The following is a 22,828-nucleotide window of genomic DNA, read 5'->3' on the forward strand; positions in this document are numbered from 1 at the left end:
TCATATCATCACTCATCCCCATCTTCGCAAATTAGCCAAAAGTGGCACAAAAAGCGAAGTAGAACAAAGCAAATCAGATATAATGGATTAAAAATGGTGCATTTAAGGTGTAAAATTTTCACATATATTTTGGAAAAATATATAAATGTTGAATTATACATTATTTGAAGGGAAAAAATCCCCCCTCCCCAAAATCTCGATGGCGCAGCCTGCGCCATAATCTCCTCGCCCCCCCCCCCGCTGTGGGTCACCCCTGCTTATACATAAGAACTTTTAGTGGATATTATTTTCAGAATCCACAACCATACACACAGAGAAAATTTGTTCTGTATCTGGTACATCATGTGTCTCATCGGGAAGTATTATGAATCAACCATTGTATTTTCAAAATTTGAGGGGTGGGCGGACACCCTGGCCCCACCCTGGATACGCCCTTGCCTGTTGTTCATTACAACGTGATAGTGAGTTTGAATGATAAATATATAACAATGTGTTTCTTTGTAACCTGTTTACAAATAACAAGCGTGATGGCCATTTTATGTGATGTCAGCAACTTGTTCTTTCACATCCTTCTCGTTATTCAGTTCCTTGGGTCAGTGATGTTTTCACATATCTCCGCTATGAGCCCTTTTACCTGTAAGAGAGAATAATATTGATTATTGCAGTTTTATGATGTAACAACAGGAACTAACAGCTGATAGGACAGTTTATCTGCGGTGTCCGGGATTGAATTTATTTACAATTACAGACCAGGCTGGACTGATTAAAAGCTGCCTTCTAAAAATGTCCACGAGTACGTTTTACATTGGAATGTCACACTGCGGTTGTAGAAAGCGTAGCTCAGGGAATACATCAAAACGCTGTTGTTCTCTCGTTCAAAAACTCCTTTGTCGAAGAGTTACTGTACATAACGCAATGGACTATATGGCGTCACATTGAGTTCAAACAAACCCGTCACGTGTTGCTCCGGCATCCGATCCAGGAACCGCAGCCAATAGGAGCCGTCGATGAGGTAACGTGAGGCTGCTGTGTTCCCAGCAGATATTACAACAGGGACTGGTTATGCTGCTACAACCAAGTGAAGGGACGCGCGCGAGAGAATGGGGCTACATGGAGAGGGACAACGGGACTGCAGCGTCTGCGTTTCGCCCATTTCTACCGTGTACCTTAGATTCTCGAGACAGCCAGCACCTGGATTAGTCTTTCATGCTCACAAGTGGATAATTGTTTATCTTCAGGTGCTTATTCGATCCAAGTTGCGTATTGTTTCATTTCAATACGGAACTTGGACCCTATTTAAACTGATTCGAAAAAAGAGGTTCCTGGACCGTATTTAAATTGATCCTGGAATAAAGGTTGCTGGACCGTTAAATTGATCGGGAAAAATGTTCCTGGACCGAATTGAAATACTGTACAGATAAAAAGATTCTTTACGGTCCAGAATCCATTTACGCTTTCTGATTTTCTCTCGTGGACCGGAATTGGATTTATTTAAAATTCCTGGACCTTTAACAACCCTACCATTAACATTTTAACTGAGCCACCATTTTCTTAAATATGAATACAATTTATATTGTATTATCTTTCCCATGCCATAATTTTAAAAAAAAGCAGTCTGGAATTGTAATTTTTGTGCAAACTTTTGAGGCAATTCAAAACCTATCACATAAAAATTGTAATGTCTTATGTAGAAAGGTGACTTCCCAATCAACTGTCTCCAGCAGGTTAATGAGTTGCCTTTATATTAACATCTTGTAAATGTTGTCAACTAACAGTGCCTTTTTTGTAGCTGTAAGACAAATTGACAGAGAGACGAGGAGAGAGAGAAAAACAGGCAGAGTGACAGAGAAGGGGAAAGAGAAACGTAAGTTAAGAGAGAGAGAGAGAGAGAGAGAGAGAGATAAGGAAAGAGAGATAGAAAAAGATAGAGAGAATAGAAGAGAGAAGCATAAATACAAGGATGGAGAGAAAGAAATAAAGAGAGACAAGACAGAAGAGGAAAGTACGACATAAGAAATAAACATAGACGTAGTTTGGTAGGGTCTAGGGGGAATAAGCCCCAGAACGAAACATTAGCCCGTCACCGAACAGGAAGGGATACTGCACAAAAAAATTACAAAATTCATGATGAGACTTTCTTGTGGTGTGGCAGGTTCAGAATATGTTTTCATGCAGAATTCAACAGAAGGTAGGTGCACGGTTCGATTTGTAGAGGGGGAGGGGGGATTCTCCCCCCCTTCAGTATCGAACCATCTCACCCTCTGGTTACGAATTGAAGTGTTGTTTTTAAGTCCACTTAATGCACAGTATTAATTGGGACTGGAAAGTGGTTAAGTGGGATCCGAACCACTATGTGCCTTCAGCGGGTATCGAAGCCGGGACCTCTTGATTACAAGGCGACGACGATACCATTACGCCATCGGGGAGGCCCTCACCCTCTGGTTATGATTGATGCATCCCAACAGGGGATAATTATTTCCCACCCGCTGAGTATGTGTATGAGAATATGCAAATACATAAATAGAGTATCTTCGATGATATAAACGTGGCACCTCTAAGTGTCACACAACCTTGAAGAAAGCTAACGCTCTCGTCCTATTCAGATATTAGAGCCCATACAGGGTGTCTCAAAGGTAATAGCGCAAACTGACACAGGTGAAAGTACACGATAAGAGAAGCAAAAAAGTTTCAGTAAACATGGATCTGCAAACGAGCTGTTTTCGAGATAATCGCGAATGTGTGGTTACAAGCCGCCACTGACTTCATTGTTTGTAAACGTCGTCCTAGTTGGTAAAATGTACTCTTCGTTGCTGTAAGGTTCCATTTTCACTACGCAGTACAGGACAACTGGCGTGACTCCCACAGTACGATTAGACTGTGTACTGATTGTATCTATACAACGCCACCTGTCGGAAATGTTCTGTTTTGTAAACAAAGAGCAAACCCCGGACCGCGCAAGGAGTAAAGCACTCGGTGTTTACAAAATACAATCAATGACGGCTTGTAAACACACATTCGCACACGTCATTAGCATCTTACCAACTAGGACGACGTTTACAAACAATGAAGTCAGTGGCGGCTTGTAACCACACATTCGCGATTATCTCGAAAACGGCTCGTTTGCAGACCCATGTTTACTGAAACGTTTTTGCTTCTATCATCGTGCATTTTCACCTGTGTCAGTTTGCGCGATTACTTATGAGACACCCTGTATACAGCATTGAAACAGATGCATATAAAAGTGACAGTGTTCAGAGTGGTACAGCACGGGCTGTAATGAGAGTAGCAGTCTGAAACTTCGTAGATATGCTAATGAAGCAATGCGCTCGCGAATTATGCAAAAAAAAAAATTAGTTCCAATTCTCGCCATCAGGGTAAAAAATGGCGCTGTAAGCAGTCAAAACGTGGAATTTTCCGTAACTCTGACGTCAAAGTCGGTGGCATTGTCTAACCATTGTGTGAGCTCCCTGGTTGTGGTTGGTGACGCTTGTTGCTTTTTCCTTTAGTAATGTTCATGTAATTCGAATAGTGAAATTGTAGCGATATTTTAGTACAAAGAGTATTGTTTTCTGCGATTTATAGTGTTTTTCCTGTAACTATACCAACTTTTGACTGCTTACAGCGCCATTTTTTTACCCTGGTGGCGAGAATTGGAACTATTTTTTTTTTTTTTTTTTTTTTTTTTTCATAATTCGCGAGCGCATTGCTTCATTAGCATATCTACGAAGTTTCAGACTGCTACTCTCATTACAGCCCGTGCTGTACCACTCTGAACACCGTCACTTTAATTATAACCACCTGGTATTTACATTTCTTGTGTAAATATCAATACTAACGTTGCCAAACAGTAATTGATTTACTATGGCAGCCAAGATGTTGAGTTAAAGGGTGCAAGTCGTGTTGAATTAAGGATAGCCGTGCTAATTACGGATACCACAGACAAGAAAACGCCACCGATGCATATTCTGATGAATTTAGCGGCACGAACAGCATGAAAAGAGCAGAGAATGGCGCCAGAATTAGTGACTGGGTTTTCCCGACCTCATTACTTACAAAAACGCACTCCCAGCCTCTCACGTTTATTTGAATTAATCCTGCTCTCGATACATTCATTATCTTTGCACCTCACGTCTGTGGTGGGAGTGGAACAGGCAGTAAGACAACACTTTCTGGATTCTCTCTTTCCAGTGGCGTACCCAGAATTTTTGAAAGGGGGTCTTCCTTTTTAGGAGTCAGTACTCGTCTTGCCATCTTTTTCTGCCTTTGACGTTCTTTTACAGAAATATTTGGCCAAAGGGGGAGGTCATGACCCCACCAACTCCCCCCTTTGGACACGCCACTGTTTCTCTAGCGAGAATGAGAGAGTAGACACAGATGTGAAATACGCAAGTAGAAAAATATTTTTCCGGGTGGGGGGGGGGGTTCCAAACCAAGTGTCTCAGAAATTAACATAATTTATAGGTCCATTCCAAATAAGATATAAATTAGTTTAGTTATTAATATTACTATGTACTCTAACAAATGAAAATGATATTAAAGAGGAAATGAAAAAAGCTAGCTTAATTCAGGAGATGCATGTTACTTCTCTCTTCATAAACTTTTGTCTTCTCGTATAATATCTAAGAAACTAAAAGTTAAAATATACAAAACAGTAATTTTGCCTGTAGTATTATATGGGAGAGGAACACAAATTGAGAGTATTTGAAAATAAGATCCTTAGGAAAATATTTGGACCTAAAAGGGATGAGGAGACAGGTGAGTGGAGAAGGTTACATAATTTAGAACTACATAATTTGTACTCATGTCCAGATATTATTAGAATAATTAAATCAAGAAGACTTAGGTGGGCAGGCCATGTGGCACGAATGGGAGAGGAAAGAGGAGTTTACAGGATTCTTGTTGGGAAACCCAATGGTAAGAGACCTGTAGGAAGGCCAAGACGAAGATGGAGGGACAACGTCGAGATGGACCTAAAGGAAATCGGTAGGGATGGAGAAGAGTATATAGATCTTGCTCAAGATAGGGAAAGATGGAAGGCCTGTGTTGCAGCAGCCATGAACCTTCGGGTTTAAGAAGGCTAGAGAGTTAGTTATTAATATTATTACATTGATAGGTAAAAGACGGTATAAGAATAGAGACATAACGCTGTATCGGGGTGCTACGACGCCAGGGGTCTTCGGTTCGAATCCCAACCAGGGTGCGGGTGTTTGTGACTGTCCATTCATCACTTTCTCACTCCCTTTCATCTTCGTAATTATAACACCATTAAGCCTTGTTTCCATGATATAAAAACTCAATATGCTGACCAAGGCAGAAATTTATTTTATTATAAAACATAAACTAAACGTAACGTTTCAACCTTCTAGCAAGGTCTTCTTCAGACTCTGCACCAAGTACAAATGTAACAAAACAGGATGATATATATACACAAACATTGACAGTACAGTTGACAAAGGAAAGCCACCTGCTAGAATGTTCCAGAACAACTTTCTAATAGTCTGGAGGGGAGTAATGTTTGTGTATATACAGGGTGTCATTTTAATGGCGGCCACGGAGCACAGATTCCTATAGAGGACATCAAAACAAACAACTTTTTTCAGTAACATTTTTCTCGTTGGTGCCTCGTTTCGGTGCTACAGTCGTTCAAAAAAGCCCGTTTTGCCGCCTGGATGCTGGCAACCACACACAACATTTGATCGTATCTGTGACTTTATTTCGTGCGGTGAAACAGCGCACGGCAGGGTTGCAAGGAACACACATATTCTGTGAATAATAGCAAACTACCAACCACATTATCAGCTGTAAAACGAAGGGAGAAACGTGTCCAGTAGACCAACCCGGAAATGAACCAACGATAAGAAAAATGATTAAAAAACAACGCATTCAAAACAAAGTGGTTATATCGGGTTTTGTCTCTCAGCCTACATGTTCAATATTTGCAAATATCATTGCAAGGTTGATATCTACAGGTTACGTCTATACATTTGTCCTGATACACGCGTTGTGGCATTGTTCGTGGTGCTGATAATGGAAGCATCCGAGGTTCACGTTGTTACATTACGTCTGAAACACATACAGGGTGGGAAATAACCTTTTGCTAGGGGTCCACAGTAAAAAGTAACAACAATTAAGAAATTATGGTAATACCAAATGTTTACTACGACAATTGTGGTTACAAAAACAAAATTAAAAGTTAGTATGTCCGCCGTTTGCTTCTCTCACAGCACGAAGACGATCAGGGTAGGAGCTCAGAAGATTCGCAAACAGTCCGTATTCCATTCCATGTCACGGAGGACTTGTTCCAGATGTGCAAGGAGTGTTGGCCGGGAATAGCGGTCCGGTCCGCGTTCCACTATCATCAAGGACTCAGCTGCGTCCTTCAGAATAGCCCCAAAGTGCTCCGCTGCATTCAGGTCCGGTGATGCACCCGGCCATTCAGAACTGCTGAAGAAGTAAATGCCACTTCGCCGAAAAAGGTCTTGGTTTTAGCATTTGCCTTGAAGCAAGGTGCTTTGTCGTGAACTAAGTTTTAATTTTGTTTTTGTAACCACAATTGTCGTAGTAAACATTTGGTATTACCATAATTTCTTAATTGTTGTTACTTTTTCCTGCAGACCCCTAGCAAAAGGTTATTTCCCACCCTGTACGTTAGGATCCATGTCTATTTTCATTAATTTCTCTCTTCCATCTTGTGTATTTTTAAGCGATGGACTTTTATGTTTGTTGTTGCAGAAGTTGTCAATAGCTTGTATTGAGCTTTATTTTAATTCTTGAAGCTCTTATTGGGTCAAATAAAGTGTATGAACATGGTGATGGATAATTTGCACGGTACAGTGGATCCCACTCTACAATCCCAGGAACAACATATCAGAAGGATAAGTGGATAGAATACCATATACATCTGCAAAGAATCCATTTTAAAATCTCCAAATTGTGATTGTGGTAATTCAAGAGCGATGTTCATCATATTATTTTCAAATGTCCTACTTATACTTTTCAGAAAAGAAACATTTTATTCAAAGTATTATAAAATGTGTTTTTTTCATACATTTGACTTCATTTTTGAACGCAACAGATATTCGATATATTGTGATTGCTTTTTGAGACAAGCTAATATAAAATTGAATTTTTTAGGAAATGAACGAGTGAATGTAGTTATATGTAAACATGTTTCTTAAGAATATATTTCAACTTTTGGCAGAAATGTATACCTAAAGTGTGTATTTTATGTATTCAAAATGAAAATGTATGCTGGGCATAAACAGCCAAAGTCAAAGCTGTAAGTCGAATAAAATATTGCTGACGAATGATGATAATGGTCAATAATCTGGCAATATCTATGGCAACGGGTGCTATAAGTAGAAAAATACCGACACGGACTTTTGAAACTAGGTGGTTTACACAGTGCCAATAGAATGGAGGACTCCTTCGAGGAATATTGCGATATGTATATGTTACTTGGTGAATCGCGTGGACGTGCTAAAGTTGCAGCCCGAGCATATGCCGAACGTTATCCAGCAAGGCGTCATCCTGATGCTAAAGTAATACGCAGACTGGATCTTCGGATGAGGTATACTGGAAATGTCGCACCTTCTCCTCAGGTGGACAGAGGTCGTCCGCGGTACGTGAGAACACCACGTGCTGAAGAGGAAGTACTCTTCGCAATTCAGCAAGATCCAATGCAAAGTACCCGTGACATCGGTCGCCGGTTTCGTTTGTCCAGACAAATGGTACATTCGATTCTGGCAGACGAAGAACTGTATCCGTACCACTACACAAGGACACAACATCTGATGCCTGGGGATTTCAATCGTCGGAGTGTGTACTGCGAATGGTTGGTACACCAATTAGATCAAGATGGCCAATTCTCGGAGCATATTTTGTGGACAGATGAAGCACTGTTCTCTCGGGACGGTGTTTTCCACTTTCATAACAGCCACTGGTGGGCACATGACAACCAAACAGCCTCAACGCTCACCAGTACCTTGAATTTCTGCAGACCACACTACAAGAACTTTTGGAAGATGTGCCACTGGATTCACGCCTCAGAATGTATTTCCAGCATGATGGAGCGCCAGCACATTTTGCTCGGTTCATAAAACAGCACTTGGACAAAAATGTTTCGAATAAATGGATAGGAAGGAACGGAGCTGTACGTTGGCCATCTCGTTCGCCCGATCTCAGTCCACTAGATTACTTCCTTTGGGGCCATTTGAAAGAAATCGTGTACAGAGCACCACCAACAAGTCCTGAAGAGCTAGTCGCCAAATTGCACGCAGCAGTGGCTACAATTGATGCTAACATGTTGCTACGCGTGCAAATTGGTATTCGAAGACGGGCTGAAGCATGTCTCGCTACGCAGGGTGGACATTTTGAGCACGTGCTCTTTTAGCTTTAGTTTCTTCTTTATTTGTTGTTGTTTTTTACTAGTATTAGTAGTTTTTGTTTGTCATCTATGAATTTTGTTTTGAGTTTGAGTTTTGTTTAAGTCCACTTTTTAGCCCAGATAGGTTAATTGGCACTAAAACTATAGTTTAAAGTGGGATCCGAACGACTGTGTGCCTTCACCGGGTATTGAACCGGTACACCTTGATTACCACCCGATGGTCTAATACTACGTCATCGGGGAGGCGAATTTAATTTTATATTGCAAAAAAATATTACCGTGCCCTCACTTTTCTTACCTGCATTTCAATCGTGGATACAGGAGGGATAAATAAGTTTACACTATGGGCGTTAGACATTGATAAATCTTGCATAACAGAAAAAAATAACAAAACCATTATTATCATGACTATGATTAATATTGTACAATAATCACTATACTAATATAATAAACAAATCTCACTCGAAAGTTGTTGTTCTTGTTATTAATACTAACAATAGTATTGTAATATATTTAGGGAAATGGAGTATAACAAACACAGGGAAAGAAGCAGTTGACGTGTGTTTATCATAAGATCTCGAACAAAGGTATTAAACTATATGTTTCAGAAGGTCAGTGAATCCTGATTTTATTCTAAAACTTGTTGAGCAGAGTAATTAATGTGTTAAGAATAGTTGTATCCCGTTCCTGAACTAGATTATTATTCCAGTGGCGTTACTCTGGACGTGTTACAGGTTGCACTTCTCCTCACGCTAATTATTTCTGGTTTCAAATAATAAGGTAAATAAAATTCGCACCATTCGGTAGTGAAAAGATGTCTCTTTACACACGTTGCAGAGACCATGCGAATTTAAAATAAAACTGAACACACCACAGAACGTTATCTCTGAACTGCCCACTCTCTGACTCCACAGTTGGTTTACTGAATTGCGTAATCATTCTATTTAGTTATTAATTTTAATATACCTTTTTTTTTAAAAAAAAAAAAGTCTGTAGAGGAATAAGGAATCTTAAAGTTTGTGTGATTCCTTACATAAAAATCTCTCTTTTTTATTTTGAAAAGTTGAACCGTATATTCCTTGTTTTGGATGGTCGAATATTAAAACACAACTTAATTCCTGTATTTTATACTCGGTGATTCCATCTAAAGCAATTGTTACATTGGTTATTCTGTTCGAACAATATTTCTGCATTTTTATGAATTGAAATTAACATTGACAATTTACAAGAGTGGGGCGAATGACTCATTGGAACTCCCCTCCCATGGTTTACAATGAATAAAATGTAGTATCTACGTATTTGAGAATAAAAGGAAAAACTTGAATAAGAATGAAATTTTAATTTACAAATAAATTACACGTAGACAAAATTCAATATATCCACTTCCGTTTGCTGTTCTTCACAACCTGCCCTTACCTTTCAAATTACGAAGAGAAAAGGATCACAGAAAAATATTACTTAGAAATTACATACAACCTTAGAAACACACTAATTGTTAAAGAATTCTCAGCAATCATACATATTTTATTTCTGTGTGAAACTAACTCATGTTCCCGAGTTCCGTATGAAACATAACTTTCTAAAGTTGTACGTACATGAAGATGAGGAAAGAGTATGTAAGAATGAAATTTAGTATTAAATAAACTTTCAAACTTTGCAAACGCAAAGTGTACTTTGCACACATATTTAATTTCCGAGAACTCATGTAGGTATTTGATTACACAAGTTTCCGTAGTCATGAGTTACATTTTCATCCATTAAAAATCCTGCGTACACACACGAACAGGCGAGGAGTGAAAGTGTTAAATACTTATGCTACAAACAAACTAGCCTAACCTACTCGAAACATCTGGATGCTAAGAACACCAAACTTAATTCGCCTAACTCACTAATTCAAACCTATGGGAAGGGGTTTACATTAACAAAGAGAATAAAAACACATTGACAATAATAATGAAAGCAGCTTACATTAATTAATGAACACTAAGCAAAATGCAAGAGAATCTAGTAGTCCTCATGCAAAATCAGGACAATGCTGCTATTGTTATAAAACTCTTATAATTTATATTCCTTTTCGGTAGACAAGCCAGGTAATAGAAAATCTTAAGAGGTAATATATGATGCAAGTCTTTTCTCAGGAGATGTCGTAGGTTTCATGAATGTCAACATGTGCTTCACCATTTCCTAACGACATTATACTGCTAAATCTACATGGATGTGTATCGAAATCGTGCCATGTAAAATAGGTGTGTGTGTGTATATGAAGATATAATCACCCTGCAATCTAAACTTGGCCCAGATTACGAATTCCAGAAAAGCACTTAATCGTTGAAATGATGTATAGTTGAATTGGTACAACATTAATTTCACTGACATGCAAGTTGGGAATTATATTTTCCCTTGCACTTGTGACATTAATATCTCTCTCTCATACTTGTCAATACGAAGCATAAATTTAAGAAGAATGCAAATAGGTTACAGGAAATCACACTGACTGACTGTGCAAGGTTAAGAATTGCTATTCGTTAAAGAGCAAATTTTAATTTTAGGAACTTCTGTGCATATCTTAAATTCTGGTGTGCACATTATTTATATTGTTCATTAACTACATCGCAATATTCATAAAGATCTTGGTCTCCTTGAGAAGGAGAATATAACATGCATTGTTTGCATCAGGTACTAAGGTACAAAAATTAACCACAAAATTAAAATTGAACGAAGTCGTAAAAATTCATTAATGGACATAATATTTATTTGACATCATATTTATCATCTTGCGCATAGTTCCTTTAAACTGAACATAAATATATTATTTGAGAATATAACTGAATATCTTGCTATTATGTCTAGATAATGAATACGTGACCTTTACACTTCGAAGTGCACAATTTCATACAACTTATGCACAACAACAATACGGACATATACATAGCAATTAACTTATTTTCGTGTTAGATAGTTGAATATATGTAGTTACAAATCAGTCATTTATCATTCAGCTAGGTTCACAAATTCTTAAATGTCGTACTTAGGGCTGGTTGAACACAAACGTTGTTTTCACTAACATGTTATTGTTATTAAATGTTGTATTTCATACAAATGCACACATTTAGTTGTCACTGATTAGGATATAACCATGTCAAATTTGTAATAACATGTAATATTCTTACTCTGAAATAAATACGCGTACATTTACCGGAACTGTTTTTCGAAGAACTCGCTCACTCAAATACTCTATTTCTCCAAAACACACGAAAACGTCCTCAGCCCTTTTAGAACAACAAATTGAGGTCCGTAGTGTTACATGTGGTTGGTTGTAGCTATATTATTTTTTACAGAATATGAGTGTTCCTGGCAACCCTGGAACGCATCGCTTCACGACGGAATATGACGTCACAAATGCAATCAAATGATGTGTGTGGTTGCCAGCATTCAGGCGGCAAAACGGGCTTTTTTGAACGACTGTAGCGCCGAAATGATGCACCAACGAGAAAAATGTTACTGAGAAAAGTTGTTTGTTTTGATGTCCTCTATACGTTTCCGTGGTCCGTGGGCGCCATTAAAATGACACCCTGTATATCGTCCTGTTTTGTACTTCGTTACATTTGTACTTGGTGCAGAGTCTGAAGAAGACCTTGCTAGAAGGTGAAGGTTGAAACGTTACGTTTAGTTTATGTTTTATAATAAAATAAATTTCTGCCTTGGTCAGCATATTGAGTTCTTTGTAATTGGTCAAAATAGGCAGAAAAGCAAAATAAAATGCACCAAATCAACCAATCAAGAGAGAAGGATTAATCTGTTAATAAGAACATGGACCAACGAAAAAACGACGTATTATTATTAGTAGTAGTAGAAATAGTAGTAGTAGTAGTGGTGGTTTGATTTGATTTGATTTGGTGTTTTAAGTCCACTTTATGCACTGTAAGGCTAATCGGGACTGGACCTACAGTTTAAAGTGGGATCCGAACCACTATGTGCCTCCACCGGGTATCGAACCCGGGACCCCTTGATTACAAGGCAACGACGCTACCACTGCGCCATCGGGGAGGCCCCTAGTAGTGGTGGTGATGGTGGTGGTAACTCAATTTGGAGATCAAGGGAAATGTTGTTCTAATATTGTGGCAACACTGCCTTACTAAGCATGCACTCGAGAATGGCAAGCTCACACTTACGTGCTCTCATGAGCCTCCGCTGGACAGCCATATGGCTGAGGAAGGACTTCCCTCTCGCCGTTGGGGCCACGTACATCTTGCAGGCCCTCTCGTAGACCTTCACGTAGTCTGAGTTCATGAGGCGGAACATCGTCTCCATGACCTGGCAGATGTCGATATCTGCGGCGAAGTCCTCGTCCATCCACTTGGGGATCATCTCGATATTGGACACCAGCAGGCGGTGGTCTGGCTTGGTCTCGATGAGGCTCAGGACTTGGGCTGCTCAAAAAATGAACATTAGTTATCACCAGCGGCAATGACTCTTATCTACACACCGCAACACCCCGCTAACACTCCCTGAATTGAATCCTGAATTCTATCTTGAATTCGATCCTGAATTCAATCTTGAATTTAATATTGAATCCAATCTTGAATTCAATATTGAATCCAATCTTAAATTCAATCTCGAATTCAAGATTGAATTGAATCCTGAATTCAATATCCAATTCAAGCCTTAATTCAGTCTTGAATTCGATCTCGAGTTCAATATTGAATTCAATCTTGAATTCCATATTGAATTCAATCCTGAATTCGATATTGAATCCAATCTTGAATTCAATGTAGAATTCAATCTTCATTTCAGTCCTGTGGCCCGGCTTCCTATCGATCAGGCTAAGGACTTGAGCTGCTCAAGGCGAACAAAAAATGAACATTAGTTATTACTAGGGATGGCCAAACGGATCCGGATCCAAATTTACGGATCCGGATCCGAAAATTCCGGATCCGGATCCGGGTATGAAAGTTCCGGATCTGGATCCGAGTCTAAAAGTTTGGGATCTGGATCCGGATCCGGATCCGAGAGTTTCGTATCTCAATCCCATTATAATATTAACACACCTTAAAAGGTATTATGATCTTCGATTACAAAGAAATTTTTCGTTAGTTAGTCCTACAAGAATTTTTTTCAAGTGTTGTTCCTAAAATACTTTGCTACGCATCGGCTAACACACTCGTACACAAAAATAATCTTACTTGTTTAACATAAAATGTCAGAAGTGATTTTGTAAATGCCATTGAAACGAATATGTATTCATTCGAATGTATTGGAAATGAAAACACAAATAAATGTGAGACATTCCATTCCAGGATGAAACCTTTAACACATATAACAAGATAGAAATGTTATACAAAAATTATACAATTGTTCTACAGTTACAGTTTTACAAATTAAAATAAAACATTATACTATATGCAGTGTTATATAATTACAAAGTGTAAGACTAACAAGGGAGGTTATCTAAGTGTCCCCCTCCGATTTCCATGAAACTTGGCAGGCGTATAGTGGGGCCCAAAGGAAGAAATACGTGGTTTTTTGTTTCAGCTAAAAAACGGTTTTAGGGGGCAAAACCCCCTCAAATGTCAAGATGAGGACAAATTAAAGTGAGGATTTGACCCCTGTGTCCCCCTCCGATTTCCATGATACTTGGCAGGTGTGTGTATAAACGGGCCCAAATGAAGAAATACATGTTTTTTGTTTCGGCTAAAAAACTGTTTTAGGGGGCAACCCTCAAATGTCAATATGAGGACAATTTAAGTGTGCATTTGACCCCTGTGTCCCCCTCCGATTTCCATGATACTTGGCAGGTGTGTGTATAAACGGGCCCAAATGAAGAAATACGTGTTTTTTGTTTCGGCTAAAAAACTGTTTTAGGGGGCAACCCTCAAATGTCAATATGAGGACAAATTTAAGTGTGCATTTGACCTATGTGTCACCCTCCGATTTCCATGACACTTGGCAGCTGTATAGTGGGGCCCAATGGAAGAAATACGTGTTTTTTTGTTTCAGCTAAAAAACTGTTTTAGGGGGCAAAACACTCTCAAATGTCAAGATGAGGACAAATAGAAGTGGGGATCTGACCCCTGTGGCCCCCTCCGATTTCCATGAAACTTGGCAGGTGTGTGTATAAACGGGCCCAAATGAAGAAATACGTGTTTTTTGTTTCGGCTAAAAATCTGTTCTAGGGGGCAACCTGCCCTCAAATGTCAAGATGAGGACAAATTGAAGTGGGGCTCTGACCCCTGTGTTCCCCTCCGATTTCCATGAAACGTGGTAGGTGTATAGAGGGGCCCAAAGGAAGAAATACGCGTTTTTTGTTTCAGCTAAAAACTGTTTTAGGGGGCAAAATCCCCTCAAATGTCAAGATGAGGACAAATTGAAGTGGGGATCTGACCCCTGTGTTCCCCTCCGATTTCCATGAAACGTGGTAGGTGTATAGAGGGGCCCAAAGGAAGAAATACGCGTTTTTTGTTTCAGCTAAAAACTGTTTTAGGGGGCAAAATCCCCTCAAATGTCAAGATGAGGACAAATTGAAGTAAGGCTCTGACCTCTGTGTACCCCTCCGATTTTCGTGAAACTTCGCAGGTGTATAGAGGGGCCCAAAGTAAGAAATACGTGTTTTTTTGTTTCGGCTAAAAAACTGTTTTAGGGGGCAAAACCCGCCTCAAATGTCAAGATGAGGACAAATTGACGTGGGGATCATCTGACCCCTGTGTCCCCCTCCGATTCCCATGAAATTTGACAGGTGTATAGAGAGGCCCTATGCCCCCTGTTTCTTCCTATGCCCTATTTACGTGGTTTCGGGGTCAGATCCCTTCTTCAATTTCTCCTCATCTTGACATTTGAGGGGGGGGGGGCTTCTATACACCTGCCAAGTTTCATGGAAATCGGAGGGGGAGACTTAGACCTCCCTTGTAAGTGTATTAATTAATTAAAATCGCGCACGCGCGCACACACACTATATATATATATATATATATATATATATATATATATATATATATATATATATATATATATATATATGTGTGTGTGTGTGTGTGTGTGTGTGTGTGTGTATTAGCAGGTAACAATATGTTATAAGCACATTCTTACTTTCCAAAGAAGCGCATGTGGGATGGCAAAACGGATCCGGATCCGAAAATTCCTGATCCGGATCCGAAAACGCCGAATCCGGATTCAAAAGTACCGGATCCGGATCCGAAAGTACCGAATCCGGATCCGAAAATTCTTTATCCGATTCCGAAAGTTCTGTATCCGGATCCAAAAGTTCCGGATCCGGATCCGAAAATTCCGGATCCGGATCCGGATTTCGGATCCGCTAGGATCCGGATCTGGCCATCCCTAGTTATTACAAGTACTAATGATTTATCCATACACACCCAAGACCCCTGAACTGAATTTTGAGTTCAATCCAGTATTAAATCTTCAATTCAACATTCAACTCAGTTCTGAATTCAACATTGAATTCGATCTTGAATTCAGTACTGAAATTGTGTCCATCAACTTGGGGATCAGCTCGATGTTGGTCAAAAGTGGCAAAAGAGGGAAGTAAATTAAGCAAAATCAGTAAATTGAAAGTAACTCACTCTGTACTTCAAAAGAAACTACTTTACAGTGACTTTCTGCTGGAAATTTTCTTGTAAACAAATTGAACACAATGAGCAATTGTAATAAAATAAATATATGAAGACTCACTCGTATTTATGTCTCTGGCATATAATATAAATTTTCATACATTAATATTATTCCAACAAAATATAAAAACACTGAAGCAATTACAAATGACGAATTTGCAATAAAGCGTGGATTTTCTAAATTTAGTACGCAGCGAAATCATGCTTCTTTGCATAGCATCATAATGATACTTAAAAAACAGGAATGAAGTATAACAATGATAATTTTTTGTCATTAGGTTAAATATGTACCTGGGGGTAAAGGTGGCCGGAGCGTGGTGCTGATCGCATCACCGCCACTAAATGTGTGGAGCTCTACCTCCACAACTCCCATATAACTTCACGGCATGCTTCAATGTGCAAGGAACGGACACCTTGACCTTTTAAATGTGACCTTCTGAAAGGGAATCGCACAAAACTGTTTCCAAAGATTGGATAAAGCTGAAACGATATCCAACCCCCTTTGCATGTTCAAGAATAATAACTCTCACATTACCGATTCGTAACAGAGATTACAACGCATTATCAACCAATCACGTCATTACGTCTTGCTGCCCGCGACAACACGAAGTCATTAAGAATCTGATATGAATAGGTGATTTAACAAGAGCTAATTTCTATTGCTCCCTGCAGAGGCGCTGAGATCAACAAGCAAAGCACAGATTCACGACATTCCTGCGCGGTGGGGCCAACTTTTGATAAACATTGGATGCGCTGAACTCGGATATTTATTTTGTAATTTATGCAATAATATGTGTCATAAATAGGCTGAGGATTGAACATAAATGCCCTTTTCTTCTCTTGACCAGAAAATGTAGGCTTTTACGCCTAAAAATAGTTTCAGGCCATTTCTGAGAGGAATTCAAGAGTTTTAGAGTGACTGTTTTGTCTATTTTAGTAATAACTGCCTATTTAGAAGGTAAATGCCTTTTTAAGTGTCTAATACGAGCAAGTGATGAAAAATCTGTCTAGAACCATCACTTTTAGTGTCCGGTGCATTTTGCTGCCTATTTTGAGAGTTTTTGTGCTCATAGATAATCATCCAAGTTATAAGCCCTCATCTACATTACTTCCCTAACAACGATATGACGACGGATTGTGTAAATAATATGGGACACTGAAAAGTATGATATTTGAGATATATATAACAGATTTTTATGAAATATTTTGATAACATTAACAGGCAGTCAGTATTGATTGATCTGATTGATTGAGTTGGTGTTTTAAGTCCACTTTATACACAGTAAGGCTAATCGGGACTGGACCTACAGTTTAAAGTGGGATCCAAACCACTATGTGCCTCCTCGGGTATAAAACCCGGGACCCCTTGATTACCAGGCAAACAGGCAGTCAGTAAATACGTTGTGAGAATTCTTTAAGTGTATAATGAAACATATATTTTTTTAGGCACGGGAACTTTATTTCTAAAATAAAATATACTAACAGGCGAATTATTAATTGGGCTAGAGCCCCACAGGACCACACTGTTCCTGGAAATGTGTCTGCACGATGTTTAGAAAGAGAAAAATGAATTCAACGTTTCTTATGTTTTCATTGTAGATTTAAAATATCTCACTCACATCTGTTTTAAACTTCAAGTGTGCGTGTTTCAACAATGGGCAATGCTGCAATTTTATTCTATCTATCTATCTAGACTTGTCATTTGGATAAAAATTGATTTATTATACATAATTAAGTAAGAAGGTACAAGTTATTTTCCATATTGTTAGTTTATTATAACTTTTTGATTTGCTTTTGTTTTGTATTATGTCCCACCCGTGACACAGAAAACAATTTCTCCTTCATCTGTTACATTTCCCCTTCAACTCCAATAGAATATTGAAAGGTCAATTACCTTCTGTCCTTGTTTTAAATAATTTATTGTTGTTGTTGTTGTTGTGTGTGTGTGTGTGTAAAGGTAGGTATAGCCCAACACAGATATTTCTGCCGTGCGGTGCGCGACACAACTCAAGAAGCAGTGTTGCTAATGGAGCAGATAGAAAAATCTCTGGAGTGCGCCGATGCACAGCTGTTACGTACAACAAGAAAATTAGAGAATTTAGTTGAGTTTTAAACGTCATGCATTATACCAGGGCTAGGATTATTAATATGTACTAACAAGTGGCTTTGCATGTAGCTACATACATATGGACTAAAAATTCGCAAAATATGGACCAACACATACGTAAAATTACCAAAAATGCTGCAAAGAAGACTTCTTCGTAGTGATTCCTTATTTGAGTGATTTCAAACAAAATGAACACTTTATTATTTTCCATTGCATTAATGCACTGGTGGCGTTCTAACTGTTCACTCCCAAAACCCGTCTACACTGGTACGGAACTGCAACGACAGATAATACACAACCGACACTACCACTGCTTTGAGAACTAATAAAACATGCGAACGCGTTAAACCTCGACAATTGGACCACAACACTTCTCCTAAAGCAGTATTATTGCCTCTCTGTGATCGGCGGCAGTCGGTTGCCTTTGTTGTAGATTTACAAACGATGCCGACTTCCACAACAATAACAAGTACGTACATATACTGCCACTAGACGATAAGCTGCGTGTCTTTTTTTTTCTTCTATGAACTTGTCGCCCATCAAAGCATGGCAATTTTAGCCCAGAAAACAATATGCATCGCGTTAAGCAGCAAAAATGACAGCCTCCTCTATGCCTTTCTACAAGAACACGTGCCGGAGCCAAGAGTTGAAATGCTCATGGAGCCACATCATTTATTTCTTTTGAACAATTCCAAAATTATGAAATATGAACAATTTGTGAATTTTCCGAGCTTGGCTATGCAAGGTTTTTGATTTCAACTTTGACAGAACTGGAGGCATTATGAAATTTAACGTTCATTAACAAACACATACTTTGACATACACACACGCAATTAATGCACACAACGTCAAACCGGTCAAATACTTGGTATGAAATAAAAATATGGTGCTTCGAATCCAACAAAACACCATCACTTTAACTGCCTTTCTCCTTCAGTGACAGAAATAGTGCTTCATTATTACAGTTGGCAACACTAGTCACTAGCTAGCCAATGAACATGCACTGCATAAAAGAAGCAACCACTTCGTCATTCTATATTGCCACATTACCGTCCCTGCCGAACGGTGTGAACCGCGAGCTGGAGCGCTATTCAATTATTTTCAATGATGTTTGCGCGAGTGTGTCCAGGAATGGAATGACAATATTGCAACAATGGCGAAGGTTGGCGAGCAGCGTAGAACACGTGATGTTAAGATATGACAACGGCAAAGATATGTGTGATGCACTCTAGGTAGGTGGCTAGAGGGGGCGTTTGGCAAGATTTTGCGGGGGCAGGGGGCAAGATTTGTAGATCCGGCACTGATCGTAAGACTACCCGATGAAATTGTTTCATGAAATTGATAAGAACATGTTTTTTTCGCCGATTAAAGAAGTCTGAAAATTAAGAATTGTATTTAAAACCTCCGTAGGTGCAACGTATTGAAATTTCAACACGATAGGACCACACTTTTTTTACTTCAACTTCAAAACACACACAAAAACACAATTTTTTTTGTTCTCACGAGGATAACAAACTGAAGGCATACTCGAAACAAAATTTGATTACCCTAGATTAACACAGAATTGAATAAGCTAAAATTTGATGCAACTCGTTTTTATGTAGGTCTTACTGGTTGATTTATAATTGAAGTCGAAACTCGAGTCTTTAATCGGACGAGGTACTGGATCAAGGTCATTGAGCCACGAACAGAGCGAGCAGAAGCAACACCTATCGCAAATCGTGTTACGTCAGACGAGCTCCAAGCACTGTTTCCAATTTACCACTTTTGAAGCCAGATATGGTTATTTTGCACACTCATTTGGCTCCTAATATTTCGAAATATTTCAAAGAGCTTTTTCGTCCCACAACCAGGCCTGTACCCAGGATATTTTTAAGGGCGGGGCCAGATACATATGTATATATATATATATATACATGGACGTCCGCAGGATTTTTTCCAGGGAGGGGCAAGGAAGGTATTTTTTTCCAGGGGGGGGCCAAACAAGGCACATTTTCTCCAAAAAGTGTTGTCCTCAAAAAAAACATTGCTTAAATTTGAATTTATGATGTTCATGCAATAATTAACACATATTATTGTGGCTAAAATGAAATTATATGTGTGAAATACATCATTTTTGGTTGACTTTCATTTTCCAGGGGGGGGCCACGGCCCCCCCTGCCCCCCCTTCCGGACGCCCATGTATATATATATACATACACACAGTGGCAGCTATTTGGGGGGCCTGGAGGCAGTTGCCCCCGACTTCGTTACCACTTTTCCCCCGTACTAAGGCCTCTTAATGCTTGTCTACCGAGAGAAAATAACTGTCCTTGCCCCTTCCCCAGTTTTGACACCCAATAATCGCCGATACTGTTCAGAAGTAATCGAATAGAGTTCTGAGTTAAGCAAATTAAAAATGTTTTCAAATGTCCTTTATTTTCTTATACAAGAACCATTGAACAGCCACGATAATCCTATGTTTACAAAATAATATATTATTTATAAATTAAATTATACGCATTAACAATTACGTATTATTACAATAAATAATTCTAAATGTGAGTTAACCCAAAGCCCGCTACAAAGGGTCGTAGCGGGATGGGTTATCCAAAAAAAGAGAGAGAGACATTTTCACCTGGTAGCCTTGTATAAATGGTTATAAAACTAAAAATACCCAATATGGCAGACTACAGACTTCAGAAGCCTGCCCCTCTACACAACACAACAAACACATTCATTTATGTAAGGACAAAATTCAAATTTTTAGAAGTTTGAAAAATCGTCGATGTTATTTTCATAGCTTTTTATAGGTTCACATTTAAAAAATTCATGGTTCGACGGCGAGCCTTGGACCCCATGGCCCCTTCCCTGGGTACGGGCCTGCCCACAACAGTAAATTTAGGTCCAAAGCTAGCAGTGGCGTCTCGTGGCCTCAAATTTGGCCGGGGCTTATTTTTTTAAAGAATTTAAAATATAATGACAATTCACATGAATTACAAAAAATAGATATTTTTTTCTTCTAGACTACAAAACTGGACTTACTTTTTTGAAAGAATTTAAAATGTAATGACAAATTACATAAATTACAAAAAAACGGGTATTTATCTTCTTCTAATCTACAAAACTGGACTTATTTTTTTAAAGAATTTAAAATATAATGACAATTCACATGATTACAAAATATTGTTGTGAAACATACCTTTCTACGAACGTTGACTCCTGTTCTTGTGCTCAGAAAATTTTGTTATTACTTTTTCGTTGTAGCCCTCTATGTTTGAAATGTATTCTATCTCTATTGTAAGCAAGTGCCAAGGCATTTGGTCTGTCTTGTCCCATTGCATTTCTTAAGCAGGTTTTAATACGCTTCAACGTGCTGAAACATCGTTCAGATTCAGCTGTTGCCACTGGAGTTATTAAAACTATGTTTGTCATTTTTACTGTTTTTGAAAAGGTACCCTCTAAATAACTTTAAATAAAAAATGAATGCAATCTACTGATAGAGTTTATGTTTTTCAACTCTTCACTACAATAAAGAACACGAAGTTACCTCTTCTATGAAGGGATAATAAATCTGGGAAGATGCCTCTGTTTAAAGATTGTTCTCTTTCATTATGTCCTCGTAGAGCAAGTTCATGTCGACCACAGAATTTTAAGCAATCGATAATTCTATTTAATATATGCCTATTTTTCAGGACAAATTCATTGTCTTGTAATTGACAGTCTATGTCCTTCATCAATTTGTGTTCGAACATCAACCCTGCCAAACTCACTCAAACATAGCGAATGAAAGCCACCAAAACACTACAGAACAACACGCGAGATCGAACGCGACGCAACGGAAGTAGCCCCGAATCAGCACTTAAATCCATTGCACTCTTCCCTTCTCTCTCTGCTAGCATGTGACCTTCACTGTAGCGTAGGTGGGTGTAGGCCACTCCTTCCTTTGCGACGTGCCCCGGAAAACGATAATTGACATCAATGCCGCTAGGACCGCTGTCGTATCCATTGCAACAGACGATGAATTTACGTGGGTAAAAATCGCATTTTAAAAGACTGTGTGATAGTTATGCGTTATGGTGATTGATAATTACGTGAATACGTCCGTTTTTCTTTAGGGGCTAAGCCCCGGAAGCCCCAAGGGACGAGACGCCACTGAAAGCTAGGCCTTTTAGTATTACACTGTCAATTAGCCAAAAGTGGCAGAAATATGGTTTTAAATCGTGTCGATAAAAATGCAAGTATTGAAAATGAAACTCTGAACCAGCGGACAACCACCCCCCCCCCCCTCTCCCATTGGTGACATCACCGGCTCTGCTCCTTCATAGACCAATTAGACCAAAAAGGAATTGATATTTCAATGAACTTTTGTCCCGAACATGCATTTTACACGCGATATTTAGAAGTGTATTCTATATGTCTGCCCCCTCCTGCCCCATCCCCCTTGGCACCATGGCTGATTTGACCAGGGAATCCTTTATTTTCGATTTCATACTTACATACGACCATTGGTGGATTATTGACGAGTGGTACCGCCCTATCTAGATGTTGAAAACTAAGAATACATTGTTATAACTTTAAACTTAATGATAATATCAGCTTCCTTCCCATACACAAAATTACCTTATGAAACCGTTTATCGCGCCTTCGAAAATCTAGTTCCTTGAAAGTCATTTTTAGCTCTTTTATGCGGATTAAGTTTGGCAACACTGGTTCCCACCCCACACAAAC

General features: G+C 39.0%; 1 long non-coding RNA gene across 1 annotated transcript; it reads right to left on the bottom strand.

Moving 5' to 3' along the window:
- Nucleotides 1-240: 240 nt before the first annotated feature.
- Nucleotides 241-22,606, bottom strand: LOC145996838 (uncharacterized). The gene is made up of 3 exons (XR_014442818.1): nucleotides 22,597-22,606; nucleotides 12,559-12,816; nucleotides 241-634 (listed from the first exon to the last, which is right to left on the bottom strand). It is a non-coding gene; the product is annotated as an uncharacterized LOC145996838 (long non-coding RNA).
- Between the last annotated feature and the right edge of the window lie 222 nt (nucleotides 22,607-22,828).

The sequence above is a fragment of the Lepisma saccharinum genome, chromosome 13, assembly GCF_977018435.1.
Source record: "Lepisma saccharinum chromosome 13, izLepSacc3.1, whole genome shotgun sequence".
Lineage (NCBI taxonomy): Eukaryota > Metazoa > Arthropoda > Insecta > Zygentoma > Lepismatidae > Lepisma > Lepisma saccharinum.